The sequence below is a fragment of the Lactuca sativa genome, chromosome 5 (genome assembly GCF_002870075.4).
Source record: "Lactuca sativa cultivar Salinas chromosome 5, Lsat_Salinas_v11, whole genome shotgun sequence".
NCBI lineage: Eukaryota > Viridiplantae > Streptophyta > Magnoliopsida > Asterales > Asteraceae > Lactuca > Lactuca sativa.
The window spans coordinates 328,610,670-328,633,825 of NC_056627.2; positions in this window are offsets into that span (position 1 = coordinate 328,610,670).

The following is a 23,156-nucleotide window of genomic DNA, read 5'->3' on the forward strand; positions in this document are numbered from 1 at the left end:
ACATTTAATTTTGAATCTAATAAGTATTCTTCCATTTTATTTTAGAGTTTTGATATGTGAAAGACATGATTGGGGACAAGTGATGCCAAAGAAATAAAAGCATGCTTCTACATTACTTCATTTTCCATTCTAATACTCATATAATGAATGTATCTCGATTACGTATTATCATCGTTATTTTTTTTTTTGTAGATACATATCTATACAGTTGAAGATCTGTAGAAGCACCCTCTTCATCTTTTTTTGTTGGAGGGTTTTTTGTGGACTCTGATCTTGGTCTGCATCTTTTCATTGGGTGTTTTTCCACTTCATCTTTTCATTCGTATATAGTTTTTATTTCTTTACTCCAGGATTTTTCTGTTATCGAGACGTGATTTTTCTTATGTAAAAATGTATGGACAAGAAAACTAATTTTATCAACACATGGATTGATTCTAGATTTGTAAAATGAGTATGAACCTTGGCTACTTATTATGATAACTACTTCAGGTTATATAATTTATCAAGATTTGTAAAGTTAATATCATATAACGCATCCTGTTTTCTGGCTATCTGACAGGATAACTGGATCAGTCAGGGAGTTTTTGGTCATAATCAAGAACAACAAGAAGAAATGATGTCAATTCAACAGCCAAACAGAGGTTTAATTTTTTTAATAAATAGTTTTTAATATATGAGATACGATTTTTTTAGTAACTAATTTTTAATATATGAGATATGATTTTTTTTAATGAAACTTCTCCTCAATCTGTTTGAGGTATGGTCATTTGTGGTTTCTGTAACTTATCAAATTAATTTAATCTCACTGCTCTATTTTGTTGTTTTGATTGTGATTCTAGTGACTTTGCCCATTAGATTATCTAGTAACTGAAAATATGTGTTTAAAATCTGCAAATACAGGTTTTGGAATAGTCACAAACTGGTTTAGATTTTAAATTTTTTGGTCTCCATTTTATGGTTGTGTTAGATTTCAGTGATTTTTCTTTACATCTTGACTGAGTATGATTCTTCTGTAGCATGTGTAAATCAGAAAGGAGAAAGGAATAGGGTAGCCCTTGGTGACATTGGAAAATGAAATAGGAAAGTCCCGCCTGGTCAATTGGGTTGACATTTGTTTGTTTCTATTGTGTTTTAAATCATGGTAAGAGTTGACTAAATATATATTTAATTGTTAATTTTTATACTTTTTTGAAGATCCTGAATATTTTTTTGTTAACAGGTTGGAATCATTACAAGTAAATCCCTGCATGAGGTCCAGTTGGAGTAGTGAGATTCTTAACAACCCAATGGTGTGAACATGAATCTTCAAATGTCAGATGATTAGGGGCATACATGTCATTTCATTGCCACTCCAATGGACGGATGTTTGTATTGGGGTACTGAGAGGAATCTTTTTTCTCACTGTCTTCACTTGGCCCTCATGACTCCAATTTGACTCATGGTATTATATTGCTTTATCAACTTTTAACGTTTACTTTTAAAATTGAATTGTGTTTTATATACAGCTTCATGTGATTGGAGAAAGAGCCAAATATGACTGTTAGGCCCAAGTATTATTGTTATGATTTTGAAGAAAATGTAGAAATCGGGCAAAATGGGTACCAAAAAGGTTGGCAAAATGAAATAAAAGTTGATCGGTTTTGATAATTTGTATAGATTATAAAGATAATTATGGTTGTGTTTTTTTTTCCAGCAAAGAAATACCTAACACAAGAAAGAAAAAGGTATTTTGGCAGTTTATTATGGAAAGTCTTTCAACTGTTTTTCTGAAAAAGAAAGAAAAGGTATTTTTCCATTGTAAATGCTAAGCAGCTGTAATTAATGTACTTTTTGATGGTGACACTGAAACCAAAGGTCCAGTCAATCATTAAAGGTAAAGTGTTTGAATATGGAAATATGCTCTGCTTTTAATCGAGTCTATCACAGATAGAATTGATATTATTTCATCATGTGAATTTTGTTACTATTTCCTAAATTTGTTTGGATCAGGGTTATATATGTATTTTAATTGTTAAAGCTATTGTAGCCAAGTGTCTAACATTCAGGCTTTATGTTTAGGGAATGTATAAATATGAGCACTGGGATGATTCCATGTTTTCCAACATTCAGATAAATCGATGTTTTGAGGCACTGGGATAAAAGTAAGATGAACAAATAAATGATGGATGTTGATTTAAGAAAAATTGATTACATTACATTAGATATTCAATCACTAATGCTTTTGTGTTTCATATGAGAGCATAGGGAATGCTCTCACAAGTTTTCAATTCGGTTTCAAGAAAGTTTTCAATTTGTTGATACCAATTACCTCAATAAGAAGTTTCTACCAGCAAAGCAAAGACACAGCACAACAAAATAAAAGGTATTATGGCTAGTCTTTTCATTTATTTTCTCAAAAGGAACAAGATGATGAAACCTTTTTCCATTGTATATTGCCAGGTCATCAGACTTTATGTGTTTTTGATGGCTGTGATGATATGAACAGATATCAGTTGTCAAATTTTGTGACTCTGAAATCAAAGGTCTAATCTATCACTCATCTTACAGTTTCCTTATTTAATCATTGGAATCATAACAAAGAATAATGAAATCTATGTTGATCCTAAATACATTTGAATTTTGAATTCATTTTGATAGGTAAAAGATGTTCATCTTGTAATGGATCCATGGTTCTTGAAAATTGAAATGGATTTTACACCTGTTAGTTGACTCCACGACCTTTTATTTATTTACATAGTAACAAAATTAGAATCTTTTTTATTATTCTTGATTACCCTTATCACCTCTTATTGATCGTTGTAAGACTTTATAACCTTAATTATATAATATGATATGATGATGATGATATGGTGGTATAATATGATAAACGAGGGATTTTTATTGATTGCATGATTGATTAAATGGGTAGCATATAAACATGATGTCCTTAACATTTTTTTTTCTGCAAAACATGATTTTTTTAAATTTTTTTTTAATGATTTCTACTTTGAAATGGAGTGAGAGTAGCATGTGATAGAGGTTATGGAAAAGCTTGCAGATATCTAAAAATGTGTTTAGTGGTTGGATTGGAATCTTGTGTTATGTTAAAATTTCTAATGATTAATCAATGAATCTTCTTGTGCAGATAATAAATAGAGTGTCTAATTATGGGTTGAAGTTTTGAAAGAGGGCAGGTAGAATCTATGGGTAGGTTGTTAACAATTACAATTTCTTGGAGTTTTTATACATCATTACATCTACAAGCATTGTACTTCTAATATTTTGATTTTAAATTTTCAGGACAATTAATCAATTGATTGATTCTCCCATGGCTTGGGTGGTATGAAGGTAATTCTCTCTCTTTTTCTCTCTCTCTCTCTCTCTCTCTCTCAACACATGAAATAGAAATAGAAATAGAAATAGAAGTAGAAATAGAAATGGGAATGAAATTAGTTGATGATTACATAAGATGTTAATTTTTTATGCATTATGAATATTATTCCTTAATTAATTAGGTTGTCAAGTGTGGTCTGTAGCAGGATTACAGACTTGATGTCAAACTAATGATGAGCGGTATCTGTGTCATTTCATTGCCACTCTAATGGAGTCGTTCTCACTATTTTGTTGGCCCTCATGAATCCAATTTTGCTCTATTTTTTATTAACTTTTTAACATTTATATTTTCAATTGTCTTGTATTGTATTGTATATACAAGAAAGAGCCAAATGTGATATTCTTTTCTCATAATAGTTGAATTTACTTGTATGATTTTCAAGATTTATCATTTTCACTTTGAAATCAAACTTCATATAAGATTTCCTTCTATCTTCCTTTCCCTTATTAATCAGGATGATATTTGGGAACCAACTTTTGTTTCTTGTTGGTCTTGGCTACACATATCCAAAATGTGATATTTTTTATTACAATTTAGGATAGTTTAGATTATTTAAAAAAAAATATTCATTAAATCCTACTAATATAAGAATGATGCTTATTGGTATAAATGTATTTCTTATATGCTTTTTAACTATTTATGAAACTTTAATCTACTTTGGAATGGAAGTTTTAATTGAGAAATGAGATATATTGATGGAGTGAGATTAGCATGTGATAATTTTTTTAAAGATCAATGAATCTTCTTTTGCAGATAATAAATAGAGTGTCTAATTATGGGTTGAAGTTTTTGATTGAAATAGGGCTTCCAACATCTTCTCTTCACTTGACCTTGGGATTGATTTTTGTGGGTAGGTTGTTAGCAATTATGATTTGGAGCTTGTTTTTATTATAAACATAGAATAGAGGAGACATTCCACTTTTAATATTTTTGTTTTAAATTTGTAGGTAGGGTTTCCAACTGATTGGTTCTCCCATGGGTGGTGGTATGAAGGTAATTCTTGTTGTTAATAGGCTTATATAATATGTTCAGTTATTATCATATCATATCACCATCCAGACATTTTACTTTTAAAATATCAAACTTGTTTGATTTTGCTTAAAGATTGGAGTTTAAAAGTTAAATCAGACATTTGATGCAACTTTGACTTTTGAGTCAAACTAACTAACATTTAATAAGTATTCTTCCATTTTGTTTTAGAGTTTTGATATGTGAAAGACATGATTGGGGACAGGTGATGCCAAAGAAATAAAAGCATGCTTCTCATTTTCCTTTCTAATACTCATATAATGTATTATAAAAGTTAATATGTTTTTTTGTAGATACATTTCTATAAAGTTGAAGATCTGTAGAAGCACCCTCTTCATCTTTTTTTGTTGGAGGGTTTTTTGTGAACTCTGATTTTGGCAGTTTAAAATAAATTCATTCATCACAACTTAAAAAAGAAACTGCATTTTGTTGATGGGGTTCTTGGGTTTTTCATTGGGTGTTTTTCTACTTCATCTTTTCAATCGTATAGTTTTTATTTCTTTACTCCAGGGTTTTTCTGTTATCGAGACGTGATTTTTCTTATGTAAAAATAAAGTTAATGTATGGAAAAGAAAACTAATTTTATCAACACATGGATTGATTCTAGATTTGTAAAATGTGTATGAACCTTGGCTACTTATTATGATAACTGTCCCATGTTATATAATTTTGTGAGGATTTGTAAAATTAATATCATGTAACACATCCTGTTTTCTGGCTATCTTACAGGATAACTGGAGCAGTGATAGAGTTTTTGGTCTTAATCAAGAACAAGAAGAAGAAATGATGTCGAATCAACAGCCAAACAGAGGTTTGATTTTTTCAACAACTAGTTTTTAATATATGAGATATGATTTTTTTTTCATGAAACTTGTCCTGAATCTGTTTGAAATATGGTCATTTGTGTATTGTTTTGAGAAAATTCCTCTCTAGATTTGTGATCAAAATAATTCATCTCACCACTCTATTTTGTCATTTTGATTGTGATTCTGCTCTTCTAATTAACAAAAGTCGTTTGAGTTATGGTTGACATTTGTTGCTATTGTGTTTTAAATCCTGGTAAGACTTGACTAAATATATTTTGATTGTTAATTTTTATATTTTTGAAGATGTTGAAAATTTTTTTGTTAACAGGTTGGAATCATTACAAGTAAATCCCTGCATGTGGTCCATTTGGAGTAGTGAGACTCCTAACAACCCAATGCTGTGAATATGAATCTTCAAATGTCAGATGATTAGGGGCATACATGTCATTTCACTGCCACTCCAATGGAAGGATGTTTGTACAGGGATATTGAGAAGAATCTTTTTTCTCACTATGTTTAGGGTTTAGGCCCTAAACCCTAAACCTAACCCCTAAACCCTTTATAAACACCCTAAACCCTTTATAAATACCCTAAACCCTAAACCCTTTATAAACATCTAAAACTAGAGGTTCTTACGGTTCTTAACCTTTTTTGGTTCTCATTTGAACCTTTACCTATATATATATATTGCTTTATCAACTTTTTAACATTTACTTTTAAAATTGAATTGTGTTTTATATAGAGCTTCAGGGTGGTTGGAGAAAGAGCCAAATATGACTATTAGGCCCAACTATTATTGTTATGACTTTGAAGAAAATGCAGAAATCGGGCAAAATGGGTACCAAAAAAGTTAGGTAAAATGAAATAAAAGTTGATTGGTTTTGATAGTTTGTATAGATTATAAACATAATTATGGTTGTATTTTTTTTTTCAGCAAAGAAAGACACAACACAAGAAAGAAAGAAAAGGTATTTTGGCAGTTTATTATGGAAAGTTTTTTGTGAAAAAGAAGGAGATAAGAGAAAGGTTTGTCCATTGTAAATGCTAAGCAGCTGTAATTATGGTTGTACTTTTTGATGGTGACACTGAAACCAAAGGTCCAGTGAATCATTAAAGGTAAAGTGTTTGAGTATGGAAATATGCTCTGCTTTTAATCGAGTGTGTCACAGATAGAATTGATATGAATTTTGTTACTATTTACTATAATTGTTTGGAGCAGGGTTATATATGTGTTTTAATTGTTAAAGCTATTGTAGCCAAGTGTCTAACATTCATTCAGGCTTTGTGTTTAGGGAATGTATAAATATGAGCACTGGGATAATTCCATGTTTTCCAACATTCAGAAAAATCGATGTTTCGAGGCACTGGGATAAAAGTAAAATGAACAAATAAATGATGGATGGTTGATTTAATAAAAATTGATTACATTACATTATATTCAATCACTAATGCTTTTGTATTTCATATGAGAGCATAGGGAATGCTCTCGCAAGTTTTCAATTCGGTTTCAAGAAAGTTTTCAATTTGTTGATACCAATTACCTCAATGATGCTTCTAACAAGTTTCTACCGGCAAAGCAAAAGACACAACACAACAAAGAAAAGAAAAGGTATTTTTTCCAGTTTAGTTTATTATGGCAAGTCTTTTCATTTATTTTCTGAAGAAGAAGAAGATAATGAAACCTTTTTCCATGGTAAAAGCCAGGTCATCAGACTTTATGTGTTTTTGATGGCTGTGATGATTTGAGCAGAGATCATTTGTCAAAATCTTGTGACTCTGAAATCAAAGGTCCAATCTATCACTCATCTTACAGTTTCCTTTTTTTAATTTTTAGAATCATAACAAAGAATAATGAAATCTATGTTGATCCTAAAACATTTTAATTCATCTTGTGGTGGATCTATGGTTCTTGAAAAGTGAAATGGATTTTACACTTGTTAGTTCACCGCCTAAAATGGAGATGGACCTTCAGCTGCTGTTAATATGCAAACTGTTATAGTTACCAAAATACATATTTATTCATGTCTAGGTTTCTTGATTACCCTTATAAGGTTAGTGTCTAAACAATTGACCTCTTATTGATCATTGTAAGACTTTATAACCTTAATTATATAATATGATGATGATGATGATGATGATGATGATATTGTGATATACTTTTACTATTCGGTTCAAATGAATAAATGACTGAATTTTACAAAACAACTTTTTGACACTTGGGTTTGTGGACAGAATTTTCTTCATTTCAATTTGTTTAGGCCAACTTGTGTCCACTTCTTATATGATAACATTAAGACTATAAATTTAGCAAACTGGAATTCAGGGCTTAGAAAACTAGATTTTTTTAGATACATATTATTATAGTTGAGTGATCTTCCTTAAAAGATGGAAAGTAGATGGATGTATGAGACTGTAGTTGATAAATCTCAACCTGCAAAATCAGAAACTTCCTCTCTGTATCTCTCTCTGTTATATGTATATGAATTTGTTTCGTACATTTGGCTTTTACCAATGATTTGGCTTCTACCAATCTTCTAAAAGTATATGTCAAGTTGTATCCTTAAAGCTGCACCTTTTTTTTATTAACTATTTATGAAACTTTAATCTACTTTGGAAAGGAGATATTGATTGAGAATTGAGATATGTATGTTGATGGAGTGAGATTACCATGTTTTTCTACTTCATCTTTTCATTCGTATAGTTTTTATTTCTTTATTATAGGGTTTTTCTGTTATTCAGACATGATTTTTCTTATGTAAAAATAAATTTATATGTATAGACAAGAAAACTAATTTTATGAAAACTGCCCCATGTTATATATAATCTTATGAAGATTTGTAAAATGAATAATAATTAATACTATCATGTAATACATCATGTGTTCTGACTATCTGATAGGATAGCTTTTGGTCTTAATCAAGAACAACAAGAAGAAATGATGTCGATTCAACAGCCAAACAGAGGTTTGATTTTTTCAACAACTAGTTTTTAATATATGAGATTCTGCTCTGTAACTCATCAAAATAATTCATCTCACCCCTCTATTTTGTCGTTTTGATTGTGATTCTGCTCTTCTAATTAACAAAAGTCGTTTGAGTTATGGTTTTAAAAAAATCTTGAATCATTTCAAATTTTGAGTTTTTATCTGAAAAATACTGGGGGTTATGATCAGTCAATAACTGGATTAGATTTTAAATTCATTTTATGTTTGTGTTAGGTTTTGGTGAAAGAAGGAACAGAGGAGGGAGCCCTTGGTGACAATAGAAGATGAAAAAGTAAAGTTCCAACTGTATTTATACTTTATAATAAAATGAGCATTAATAAAATAAATGTCTCAAGTATTAAATAGGTATGGCCTTTAACTGTTTTATATCTAGGTTGAAGAGTAGTAGCTCTTCTTTCAATGGGAATGATTAAAGTTGTTGGTTTAAAAGGGAAAAGGTTAGCCATTTATTTAAACTTAAATATTTTAAATTTCATTTAAATTAATGATTTCCAGTTAGATTTTGCTCCAGTGAGCCATCTATGACAGAAGATGAACTGAAGCTGATGTTGAGGGTTGCAGAGTTGATTCAGGCTATTGAGGAAGATGCATAAACTTCATGTCACATTTTTTTTCCAAGTTCCAGTATTTCCTGAAAAAATGTGTTGGAGATAAAAGGCACCCATGTGAAAGAGGTTATGAGTTATGACCATTATATTTGACCACCTTTTTAAAAAAGTTATCACTTATTTTGCGAATGGTGTAAACATGAATCTTCAAATGTCAGATGATTAGGGGCATACATGTCATTCATTGCCACTTTAATGGAAGGAGTCTTTTTTCTTACTATCTTGTTGGCCCTCATGAATCCAATTTGACTTCTGGTATTATATATATATATATATATATATATATATATATATATATATATATATATATATATATATATATATATTTTTATATTTCTTTATCAACTTTTTAACATTTTCTTTTAAAATTGAATTGTGTTTTATATACAGCTTCAGGGTGGTTGGAGAAAGAACCAAATGTGACTGTTAGGCCCAAGTATTTTTATGATTTTGAAGAAAATGTAGAAATAGGGCAAAATGGGTACCAAAAAGTTAGGCAAATGAAATAAATTGGGCAAAATGGTTTTGATAATTTGTATAGATTATAAACATAAAGAGGGTTATACTTTTTCTCCAACAAAGAAAGACACAACACAAGAAAGAAAAGGTGTTTTGGCTTTCAACTATTTTCTGAAAATGAAGGTGATGAAGAAAACTTTTTCACATTGTAACTAATAGATTGTGCTGTTGTGTTTTTACTATGTGACACTGAAACAAAAGGTCCAGTCTATCATTAAAGGTAAAGTGATGGATCTGTGTTTGATGTATATCCTGATATCATCATCATGGAAATATGCTCTGCTTTTAACTGAGTGTGGATAGAATTGATATGATCTCATCATGTGAGTTTTGTTGCTCTTTTCTATATTTGTTTGGATCAGGGTTACATATATATATATATATATATATATATATATATATGTATATATATATATATGTATATATATATATACATATATATATGAGTTGTCAAATTTTGTGACTCTGAAATCAAAAGTCCAATCTGTCACTCATCTTACAGTTTCCTTGTTTAATTGTTGGAATCATAACAAAGAATAATGAAATCTATGTTGATCCTAAAAACATTTCAATTCATTTTGATAGGTAAAAGATGTTCATCTTGTGGTGGATCCATTGTTCTTGAAAATTGAAATGGATTTTTTAGACCTGTTAGCTGAAACCAAGACTTACTATTTATTTACATAGTAACAAAATTCGCATCTTTTTTATGTTCACTTATTATTCTTGATTACCCTTATCACCTCTTATTATATTGATCGTTGTAAGACTTTATAACCTTAAATATATAATATGCTTTTACTATTACTTTTTCTTAATTCTTTACATATAAGCATTGTACTATTAATGATTTGATTTTAAATTTTCAGGACAATTAATCAATTGATTGGTTCTCCCATGGCTTGGGTGGTATTGATATCTCTCTCAACACATGAAATAGAAATAGAAATAGAAATAGAAATGGGAATGAAATTACTACTATTATACATTAATTAAAGCTGCAACTTTTAGCATATCTGTTAAATTAAAAATTAAGATATCAGACACTGCGCAACTGCTTGATATTATTTATATAAAATGTTATACTTTCTAACAGGGATAGAAGATATGCATGCACAGGTTTTGATTCCATGTTTTTATAAAAGACTGAAATTTTATAAGTTTTTACCAAACAACTTTTTGACACTTGGGTTTGTTTGGTCAGGAAATTAATGAGATTTGAAAAGTTGGTATTTTCTTCAATTCAATTTGTGTCCACTTATTATATGATAACATTAAGACTATAAATATAGCAAGGTGGAATTCAGGGCTTAGAAAACTTTACTAGATTTTTTTTAGATACATATTATTACAGTTGAGTGATCTTCCTTAAAAGATTAAAAGTAGTTAGATGTATGAGATTGTTGTTGATAAATCTCAACCTGCAAAATTAGAAACTTCCTCTTTGTTATATGTATATGAATTTGCTTCGTATGTTAGGCTTTTACCAAGGATTTGGCTTCTACCAATCTTAAAGCACATGTCACTTCTATGAATGAAGTTAACTATATTCCATTATCAGTATAACTCAAAATGCAATTGAAGTAGTGAAGAATGTTGATGAGACCATAGAACATATACAAAACAGTTATGGAATGGATAATAATTTAACTTTTCCAATTTTCTTTCTTTGTTGGGGCTTTTTGTAACTTTCTTTTTCCAATTTAGTTCCCACACTTAGTGCATTGTTATAGAGAGCCACAAAAAGCTATGTTCTGAACATTTTCTAAATTGAATTGAGGTCTTTGTAATTTTTTTTTCCCTGTCCCAAGAAAAATGACAATACTTAGTTTTGGGACCAAAATTGCAAAGTTTAGCTCTACTCGGAATAGAGACCAAAAATGTTACAAGAACCTCTAAGGAGGACCAAAACTGTAAGATAACCAAATTTGCAAAAATCAGATATACTGAGCGACCAAAAGATGCAACTTTATCTAAAATCAAAAGTAAACATTCTATTGAATACACATTTTCCCCTTTTATCAGTTAAGTAGTTTTTCACACTATTTTTGAATATTTTTTTGTTAGCAGGTTGGAATTAGTAGAAGCAAAATCCTTTCCTTGCACGAGGTCCAGTTGGTAAATATATGAATATTCAAATATCACATGATGAGATGAGGGGCATACTTGTAATTTCATTTCCACTCTTATGAAAGGATGGTTGTACTTGGTACTAACAGGTATCCTTCTCACTATCTTGTTGGCTCTTATGAATCCAATTTGGCTCCTGGTAGTTTATATTTCTTTATTAACTTTTTAACATTTACTTTTAAAATTGTATTTTATATGCAGCAGCTTCAGTGTGGTTGGAGAAAGAGTCAAAAATGACTTAGGCACAAGGAAAATTAGGTAAAATGATACAAAGCTAAACGACAAACAAACATGTATATAATCTTTAAATGTTGTTGTTTTGTGATGCGTTTCCCACAATATTTAGGAAGCAATTTTCGTTTCTTGTTACATATCCAACATTAATGAAGGAAATTAATAATCCTTCATTCAACTTCTTAATATTCTCAGTTTCAGCAGAGGGAGGGAAGGCTAATAATATTCATCTTGCAGTTTCATTGTTTAATTGTTGAATTCATAACAAAGATAATATGTATGCTGATTGATTCTAAAAACATCTGAATTCATTTTGATAGGTAGAAGATATACATCTTGAGGTTGATCCATGCCAAGATCTTGTAATTACATGGTAACAAAGTATGCATCTGTTTTTTTATCTTCACTCTTTTATTCTTGAATGATTTACCTTCATCACCTAAAATGGAGACCTTCAGCTGATAAACAATAGTGCAACAGAGGAAATATAATGGTGGTCTACTTACTTATCCACCGGATTCTAGAGGTTAGCTTACAACATAATTCATTTTCTTTTTTCTATTTTCTATTACAACTTCAGAAATACATATTTATTGATGTCTAGGTTTGTGAAACAATTATATATATGTAAGACTTTATAACCTTAATTTTATAATATGATGATGATGATGATATTGTGAAATTTTTTTTTATTATAGTTTAGGTAAGGTATATTATTTAATATTCATGAAATCCTACTAGCTGAAGAATGATAATGTATGAAATGATTTCTGACACTTTAAATCTACCATGTGTTTTCTAGGTCCTGAGCTTTGTTTCTTAAGCAACAAATAAACAGCCACCAGAAGTAACTAAAACTTCTAAAGATACTATTACTTCTACTCAATTTTTATTTATTTTTTTGTGAAAATGGAAATTTTAATTGAAAGTTGAGATATATTGATGGGAACAAGAAGGGTCAATTGATAATATTAATACATGCCTGAGATGCTTGAAATGGGTTATATATCAATACTGAAGTCTGCTAGTGATGATATAAAGAGAACTTCAATGGAAAATCTTGAAAGTTTGATATCTTTTCAGCAATTATCCTTTGACATTATGCAAAGATTAATTGATCCCAACTCTCAATTTACCCCTGTATTTGATCATCATGAGAATGTTTTCAAGCAAGTATCATATGGTTTTGTTTGGAATCCTAACTACATTGCTACTATTATTGTTAATTTAAAAAATCGTTTGATTAGGTGGAAACCTGATAAAAAATGAAACACAACAATATAATGGAAGCTAAAAATTTGATTGAGAAGTTTGAAGCTGATTCTCATAACATGGATGTTGTTGAAAAAAATATATATGTTACCACTTGGTTTGTTTATGTTATAGGGGTTAGTTTGGGGATATTAACATATAGAGTTATAGAACAGCCTGAATGTAGAATTTTGTGGTTTTTTTTTATGTTGTTATTTAATGCATAAATTATTGCCCTTCTTGTTGTTGTATGAAGGCAATCATGGCTTTTGTATGGTTTGCAAGGAGATATGAATATAGCTTTCTTAAAACATTAGTATTTCCAAGAGAAAATCAACCAAAGAAAGTAACCTGAAGGATTGATCTATTCAACCTCTGTTGATTTGATTTGTTTCTGTTTCTTTATTTATGAGTTTTATTAATTGATTGATTGATCTGTTTTGCTATGTAGGTATGTTGGGATTGAAACACCAACATAAACACATGCAAAACTAAAAATACAAACAATAATATCAAAAGGAAAAAGTGTTACATCTTCATATTGGAAAATTTTACAACATCTTAAGTTATCCTTTTCTCAGAGTTGAAAACTAGAAATTACTTCTACAATGATACAAATGAAATTTTTGAAAAATTAAAATTTTCTAGTTTTTGCTTTGAAATCAAACTTCAATTAAGATTTACTCATTCTTTTCTTCTGTCTTCTTTTCCTTTGAATAGGAGGATATCTAGGAACCAACTTTTGTTTCTTGTTGGCTATTCCACCTTCGATTCACTATTTACTCATTACTTGTACTCAATTCTATCATTGATTTCTACTTTGAAATGGAAGTTTTATTAGAGAATTGAGATATATTGATGGAGTGAGATTAGCATGTGATAGAGGTTACGAAAAAGCTTAATCTATCTAAAAATGTGTTTAAATTAACTTTCAATTCTAATTTTTAAATAGACTGTTTAATTATGGGTTGAAGTTTTGAAATAGGTCATAAGCATCTTCACTTAGCCTTGGAATTGATGTTTGTAGGAGTAGTTGTTGAGCTCCAGATTCTTCATAGGAGTGAAGAAGCAGGTGGAATCTATGAGTTGTTAACAATTTTGATTTGATGTTTTTTTTAAATTATGATATTTCTTTCTATAGAAGCATTGTACTTTTAATATTTAAATTTTTAAGTTTTCAAGGGTTCCAATGACAATTAATCAAGATTGATGCTCCCATGGCTTGGGTAGTACGAAGGTAATTCTTGATATCTCTCTCAACACATGAAATAGAAATAGAAATAGAAATAGAAATGGGAATGAACTTGTTTATTGCATTTGTTTGTGACTATTATTTAGGAATTCAATTCAATGATAGCATGGAAGCTTTGAGGGTGTCATATAGGAAGATGAATCATTTGTGTAAGATACTCATCAATCTTACTTGATTACATAAGATGTTAATTTAATTATGCATTTTGAAAATTCCTTAAATTGATAGCTGGATTACATAATTACATAAATTAATGCTACTACTATTAACACATTTGTTAAATTAAAAATTAGAATTGAAGTAAGATATTAGATACTACAAAACTGCTTAATTGATATTATATAATCTTTCTTTTTTAAAAAGTTGTCTAACATTTACTTTCGAACAGGGATAGAAAATATGCAGGTATTATTTTTTGTCCATTTTATTTATTTATTTATTTTTCCGATGAAGGCAAGTTACTTTTAAGATCTAACATTTCAAAGCATTGTACTTTTATGACCCTTTGAAAATCTAATCTCTTATATCTATATCTTTTTCACATTCAGACATTTTACTTTTAATATTTTCCTATTAAGACATTATACTTTAAAAATCTAACTAGTTTTAGCATTATACAATCCTCTGTATTTTCCTATTATAGTGTTTATTTTTAGGAGAGACATCATCTGAAGAGTATTTTGGCCGGATTTTAAAACTTGGTATTTTCTTCAATTCAATTGTGTTATGATAATATTAAGATTATAAATTTAGCAAGGTGGAATCTATGTTTACCATGTTTGTATACTCATTTTAATATTATTGTAATATTGGCTAACAAAAACACATAAATAGCCACATTTATGTATTCCTACCTTTTTAATTATTATCATCTTACAAATCCTTTTGTTTTTTTTTGATACAATAACTAATTGGAGCAGTTGAGAGCACCTACAAATCTGGAAAAAAGCCAAGATAAGAAATCAACTATGTCATTATACTTTCAATAGTTTCTTTCTATTAAAATAATCTACTTTAATTTTACCATTATAGCTTTAGTTATAGCGTTACTTTTTCAAGATTCAACCTATTAAGAAATTCTAACTTTTTTTCCCGATAAAGAACACATGAAAATTTTAACCTACAACATTACGTTTTCAAGATTTAACCTATTAAAAATTTCTACTTATTTTTGTTCTTTTTCTTGATAAACAACAGTTGAAAATTTTACTTTAAGACATTGTACTTTGGAATTTGAAGTTTGTTTGATATTGGTTACCGATTATTTTTTCCATTATTTTTCCATGAAAATTATAATTTAAGACGTTGTACTTTCCATTATTTTTTCCTTATATATTGTTATTTTTTCCTTAGCATAATAGAAATCCAACGAAGTTTAACATTATACCAATTACAACATTATACTTTCAAAATCTAACCCATTAAAACATTATACTTTTGATATTTTTTTCGATTAAGACATAGCAAACTTGTTTGATTTTGTTTACTAATTATACCATATCCTATAATTTTTTTCTATTAAGACCTTCAATATAACTTTTTTGATAAGGACATTATAGTTTGAATATCAAACTGGTTATAATATTTAACCTTCACTCATAACATTATACTTTTATAATCAAATTAAGACATTGCACTTCTATTATTTTTTTCGTATTGAGTCATTGTACTTTGAAAAACTAAATATGTTTGTTTTTATTGCCAGTTATAGCATTATAACTTTAATTTTTTTATTATTATTAAGAAATTGTACTATTTTCTTTTCTTATTAAGATGTTATACTTTCAAAATCTAACTAATTATAGCATTATACTCTAAATTGTAACATTATATTTTCAAAATCTAACACCGTAAGAGATTGTAGTTTCAAGTACATTCTACTTTCAAAATCTAAACTAGTTTAACTATGGTTATATATTTAACATTATACTTTCATTTTTTTCATATTACAACATTATATTTTTAAAATATGATCAACTATAGTATATACCTTTAGTTACATTGTATAGTCTCACCATCTAACCTATTAAGTATTTTCATATTAATTTTTTTTTTCCTATTAAGATTTTATTTATTTTTATACATTGATGTATAACCATATATGACATTAATTTCTATTAAATGTGAACATTATATTACAAGTAACATATTAGGACATTATACTTTGGGTATCTAAACTTTTCTGATTTAGGCTATCAAATATAGTCTTATAGTTCAAGTTTTTAAGTTATTGTATGTTGATGATCTAATCATCTATAACATTATACTTTATAGCATTATTTTTTTGAAATCCAACATTGTATGTTTTTTCTTATTAAGACCTTGTCCTTTGAAAATCTAACATATTTAAGTCACTGAATTGTCATATTTTTTCCATTTAATACATCGTATTTTGAAAATCTAACCAAATATGGCATTAAACCTAACATTACTAAAATCTAACTTGCTAAAACTTTAACACTTCCAAGATCTATGTAGCTCTAGTAATATTCTACAGTTATATTTATATACCTTCTAACTATATACACAATGAAAGTATAGCTTTACACTTAATTTTTTATGTATTAAAACTTTGTACTTTCACAAATCTAACCATATATGGCATTTAATTTCAAAATTGTACCTATGAAGAAGATATTCTAATTTTAGTTTATTTCCCAATCTGATGTTAATTATACTTTTAAAATTGAACTTATTAAAATATTCTTTAAAATATGATAAGAGTAGTCCAATCCAATATAACACAAAGTTATAAAAAGTTTTTGCATAACAACGGAGATCCTTTTAAGCTGGCAGTTTTCCTGAGCTGTTGGAAAGGATTAAACGTGAGAAATAGCTATTTACTTTTGTTAATTTGTAGTTGTTAGTAAGAAAGACAAATATGTATTTATTATTTTTTTTTACTATAAAACATCACACAAACTTAGATTGTAATGTTATGCTTTTTTATATTAAAAAAAATTAGTAATAGTAATGTACTTTCATTTTATAAAACATTCAAATGAATGTACCTGAAACTGAGTATGACGAAATAAATAACAATGCACTTCATTTTTTCCTTAATTAATGCAATTCACTATAAAAATAACCAAAAAGTTCTTGACTCAACATCTAAACCCTACACGATGGATGCTTTAGGTGTGGCGTTTGTCTTGATTGGACCTGGTAGTTTTAATCAGGCGTGTATGTGTGTGTGTTGATCATGTTAATTTTAATTTATAGTTTATGATAAGTGTTTGATTCACCATGTGCAGGCAAGAGCGTTCTCTGAGCAATATGGTTTCAAAGGAGGTGTGTTTTCAACTTTCAAGCATTGAGAATTTAAGATGCGATTCAATCATAAAAAACATATATAACATTAATGACATCTTTCTTGTTGCTTGTTGTAGAAGTATAAGTGGATCATAGTTATTCATCATACAAGGCATAATTTTACATTCAGATAAGAGTAACAGTGGACGACTTTCTACCAAAGGTCAACATATGGTAAGTCATGTTGTATTCTCTTGGCTTCTAATATCTTACTTAAAATTGGTTTATAACTTTGAAAGTAGATTTGAATCTTTAATCTCTATTTTCTTTCTTAATACAACTCATGGGCATTTTTCTTTTTTACTTAATGGGCTTAATGAGTTTAACACTTCAATCTAGACAACAATGGTTGTTTCTTTTTTACTTAACTAAATTTATAAAAAGTTCAAGGTTGTAATTACATGTGATTCAAATATAAATCACATATGAATTACATGAATTACATATGATTCACATGTAATTCACATATGCATCATATGTGATTCACATGTAAATCACATGTAATTCACATATAAATTACATGTGATTCACATGTAAATCGTATGTGATACACATGTAATTCACATATGAATTACATGTAATTCACATATAAATCACATGTAATTAACATATAAATTACATATGATTCACATGTAAATCACATATGTATTTTTGTGAGTGTTTCTGCATCAATCAATTTCTTATTAATTTTCTTGTAGATTTGAAAAAAATCGTGGTGAATATTGAAGAGGTGAAAAATGATAAATTGAAGAAAATATGCAAATATTGACACGAAGACATAAAAACGCTTTGAAATTTTGTAGCATTTTTTGTATTTATATTTTATTTTGTATCGAATAAAATACTTCTTGTATTGTGTTTATAGATTAGTATTAAAATGAGTTTTCTTATGATTTCCTTTCAAATATTATAGTATATGAAATATGCAAATATGCATTTGTTACAATATGCATAAATGTATCTAAAATGTTGATTTTTTGGTTAAAAAACTATAGTATTTTTTAAATATTATAGTTTTTTTATTATTGATTTTTAAATTCTTTTTAAAAAATTGCATTTTTTCTTAAAAAAATAATTTTTTCAATTTTTTTTTCAAAAATTCATGTTTTTTATAAAAAATTAAAAGATCAGCACTTTTTAAAAAAAATGAAAAATGATATTTTTTTAAAAAATCTGAAATTTTGATTTATTTTGTAATTTTTTTAACATTTCTATTAATATTTAAAATAACACAAAAAATCATACATACTTATAAAAGAAACATTTTTCCTTGATTCTTATGCATTTGAAACCCCCTAATTTGATTTCCTAGATTATTATGCATTTGAAACCTCCTAATTTAATTAATACCACTCAAAAGACTTTTTAATAATAATTATTAATTGGTTCTTTAATGTAAAAATAACATGAATAACATCAAACATAACAAGACCAAGTATAAATACGATGAATAATGGGAACATCTTTGTCATATTTTGCAAGGATTAAGGACCTTTAAAGAAGGAAAAAAGATTTTTATGTGGTATTGCTTTTCATACAAATTTCAATATATATATCTTTTTGTTTTTACCAACTGTTCAATGTGTGGTTGCTTCTGGTATGTCACATGTTATTTTTGGAGTAAAAACTTTTGCATAAAGATGCAAATAATTCCATTCACTACAGGTAGTAAATTAATATTTGACTCACGCACACACAAACAAATCTTGCTGAGCATTTTAAATTATTTGAATAGATTCGGTTTTCATCATCATTCCTTCAACAATGGAAATTATTTCTACCTTCACTATTTGACACGTCCATATGTATCCATGCGTGTAAGAACTTCTATTTTTCTTAAGATTTTTTTGTTAAAACCATTTTAATATCTAAGAATATAAAAAAAGATGGAAAGTAGTGATATATTCATCCTTGGCATCACAAGACGGATTTATTGAACCCTAGAAGATATTGGAAAATATGAAGTCATGTTAGCAAATGTATTGCTACATATAAATTGTTTTACATGTCAATTGGTCTTAGTTTCCACTAAAGTCATGATTTCCTATTTGATCCTATAAAATATCACATGTGAACTAAAGGCAGGTCATACATATTTTAATGTTGTACTGGTATTAACCGATACCAATGAGTTGACATGCTCCTTTTCAAGTCATGAGAATGTAATCCTTTTAGCTTTCATTTTTTGTATATATACATTTAGTCTGAACCAAGCATTTATGTGGCATGGGTGTGTTTCTATTAGTCTCTAATGGAAATTAGATGTTGGTATCCAGACTATGCCTATGTGGTTTTAGTTTACTAATGTTGGAATATGAAAATTAATATGATGTATCGATATGCATTTAACAAATAATAAGTAAATCACATTATTTACTTAATCGATATTAATGGATATGAATGTCATTTTGTGCATTTGCAGTAGCGTAATCGGGATTGAATCCGAGAAGTAGAGTTATGTGGTGATAAACAAACATAGATTTCGTAGTATTTGTTGGATGTTTTAGCTTTGATAGAAAAGAACCCATCAAATAAAATAAATAAATAAAAAAAACAACATTAATATATTTCTAAAAATGAAAACGTTGTATTTTGAATAACATGAAATAGTAGGGTAAAATATGAAAGGTATTATGATATAAATATCAATAACATATATTAATATTTATTTGTCAAAATTTTAAGTACGTAATTTTATGTTGCGCAACGCGCGGCTATTCGCCTAGTTATATATATATTAAAGCGTATGGCGCATTTGAACAGTAACATTTCAATATTTATAATTTGACCACTATATTTTTATTTTTTCTTAATTTGTCACTAAAGTTTCAACAAAATTTTCCTTTTTATAATTTTGCCATTTTATTTTTACTTCTTCATATTTTTGCCACTAAACTTTCATTTTTACTTTTTAAAACCATTTTTCTTTATTCTTTTATCATTTTACCAATTTATTTTTACTTTTTTATAATTTTGCCACTAAAGTTTCAACAAACTGTTCCTGTTTATAGTTTTGGTACTTTATTTTTACTAATTTTGCCACTAAAATTTCAACAAACTTTTTATATTTATAATTTTGACACTTTATTTTTACTTCATTACATTTTTGTCACTAAACTTTCACTCGTGCAACGCACGAGCGTTTTCCTAGTTAAACATTAAATGAAATTGATAAGATTACGATCATGCCCTTAATGAATTAGTTTTGATCTAACGCTCCACTTTTAGTTCTCGGGTTCTCAGGAAACTATTAGTTCTCAACCGATCTCACCCATATATATATATATATATATATATATATATATATATATATATATATATATATATATATATATATATGTAAGGGTGATTTAGTAATTTGATTTATAAATTCCATAAATATTCCCTATAATCATGCTAGTCAAATTGACTTTCAACCTAATTTATCCCCCTTTTTATTTATAGTCGTTCTTATTCCCTCACTTCATTCGTGTGTGTATGTATGTGGTCGAACACGTTCATCATCATCGACAAACGCATGCTGCCGCTTCTTCCTCATGTCTGTCCACCGTCGGCTCCATAATCAATCGATGTCGTTGGTGCTTACAGTGATAATCTACTCGTGATTTGTATAGTCGGTGGACCCAATTCGAATGATTATGGGACAAATTAGATTCTTCATCATACAATTGAGTTGCTGGATTTTACACAGGAAATGCAGTGTTTTCAAACTGTCACTTGTGCTCAGGTATGCTGATTTTAATTTCCAAGGCTTTTGTATTTCATCGATTTTGAAATTAAGTAACAATGATTTTTATCCGATCTTGTTATATGATATTGATGGATTTGTGATGAATGAAACAACAGGCAGTAGTGAATGACTTGGAAGATGCACGTGAATAACTTGGAAGATGCACATGAACAAATTGACATTGCAATTTCAACTGCGTTGAAAGAAAGTAAACCAGTGTATATCAGTATAAGTTGTAATCTACCTAGTATTCCTCGTCCTACATTTATCCGAGAACCCATTCCTTATTTTCATCCATTAATGTAAGTCTTATGACTTATGATCCATTAACATATTTGGAATTTTTGTTTACAAACAATAACATTTTGTCATGGCCTCCATGTGATCGATAAAATGCCTCAATGAAAAAATAGTTAAAAATCTTTAATGTTTTTACTTCACTTTGTTCCTTATTCTTTTCAGAACTATATAACTTAATTTAGATTGGGTTGTATGCCATTTTCATAACAATAGGTTGATGCTAGTTCCTTATTCTGTCAGAATTTGCAGTTAAATACATTGAGCATATCGAGAAGAAACACATGGAGCCCGAAGAATGTTAGTTCCTTATTCTGTCAGAATAGGTTGATGCTAGTTCCTTATTTTGTTTGTTGGGTATATTCTTGATAATACAAATTCTTTAAGAATATTCTTGCAGAATAGTTTATTTTGTAAGAATATTAAACTTGTATTCTGATAGAATTGTAGTTAATTATTTGTATGTTTAATGAGCAGTTGTTACAAGTGTATCACTACAAATTACTTGACAATGAATTTTTGGTAGAAATGGCTTCAAGAATGGCTTGAAGACCTAATAGGAAAGGTTGAAGAATGAATTAAAGAATGACCACACGCATTGTTTAAGAATGCTCTTATTTTTTAAGAATTATACTTGTTATTCTTTTAGAATGTTTGTTATTATTCAATGAATCACAATCATACAATGTAATTATTTGGTATATTATTAGTTCAAGAATCGATTTTGTGTAGTCTTTCAAAATGTATTTACTAGTTTATGGTTGGCATTCTGTCATTCTGACAGAATAAAATCAAAAAATATATTTACTAGTTTATGGTTAAAATTCTATCATTCTGACAGAATAAAATTGGATTTTTAATTTTAAATTAATTTAAAATATTCAGATTTTTAAAAATAAATGAATTAATTATCCCTAAAAATCTGAAAATTTCTTTTTTTTAATATAGGTTAATTGACTAAAATGCCCTTATACTCAAATTTGTGTGATTATATGGTACATGTTATCATATTCTACTATCATAGACCCTCAGATCATGACCTTTAATTATATTTCATCCAATGGTCCAGAGCATTCTGGCACATAATAGTTACTAGAAACAAAATAACATAACCATATATATATATATATATATATATATATATATATATATATATATATATATATACAACTCACTGAAATTTCGGTTCGGTTCGATTTCTTTCGGTTTTACTAAACCTGTAACACCGAAATTTTCAAACAAAATTTTCATTTAAAATCGCTTATCTCTTTAACACTTTTCATAAAAATCTCATTTTTGTTTAAATTACAATACATGACTATTTTGTTCACTCAATTAATAAACCAGGATCCTCAAAACAAACGCTTCCTCTGGTGTGTACAATCGAGCCGATGCCGTCCCGTGATCCTGAGAAAACCTGAAACACATATCACAAACACTGTAAGCACGGAGCTTAATGAGTTCCCCAAAATACCACTCTAATACATATTAGCCACTCGGGGCTATAATCTCTGTTGACCCTCTGGTCAGTGTGTCTCAGTGTGACCCTCTAGTCCCAACTCTCTGTGGGCCTTCTGGCCCTAACTCTATGGACCCAAAGGCCCTAACTCT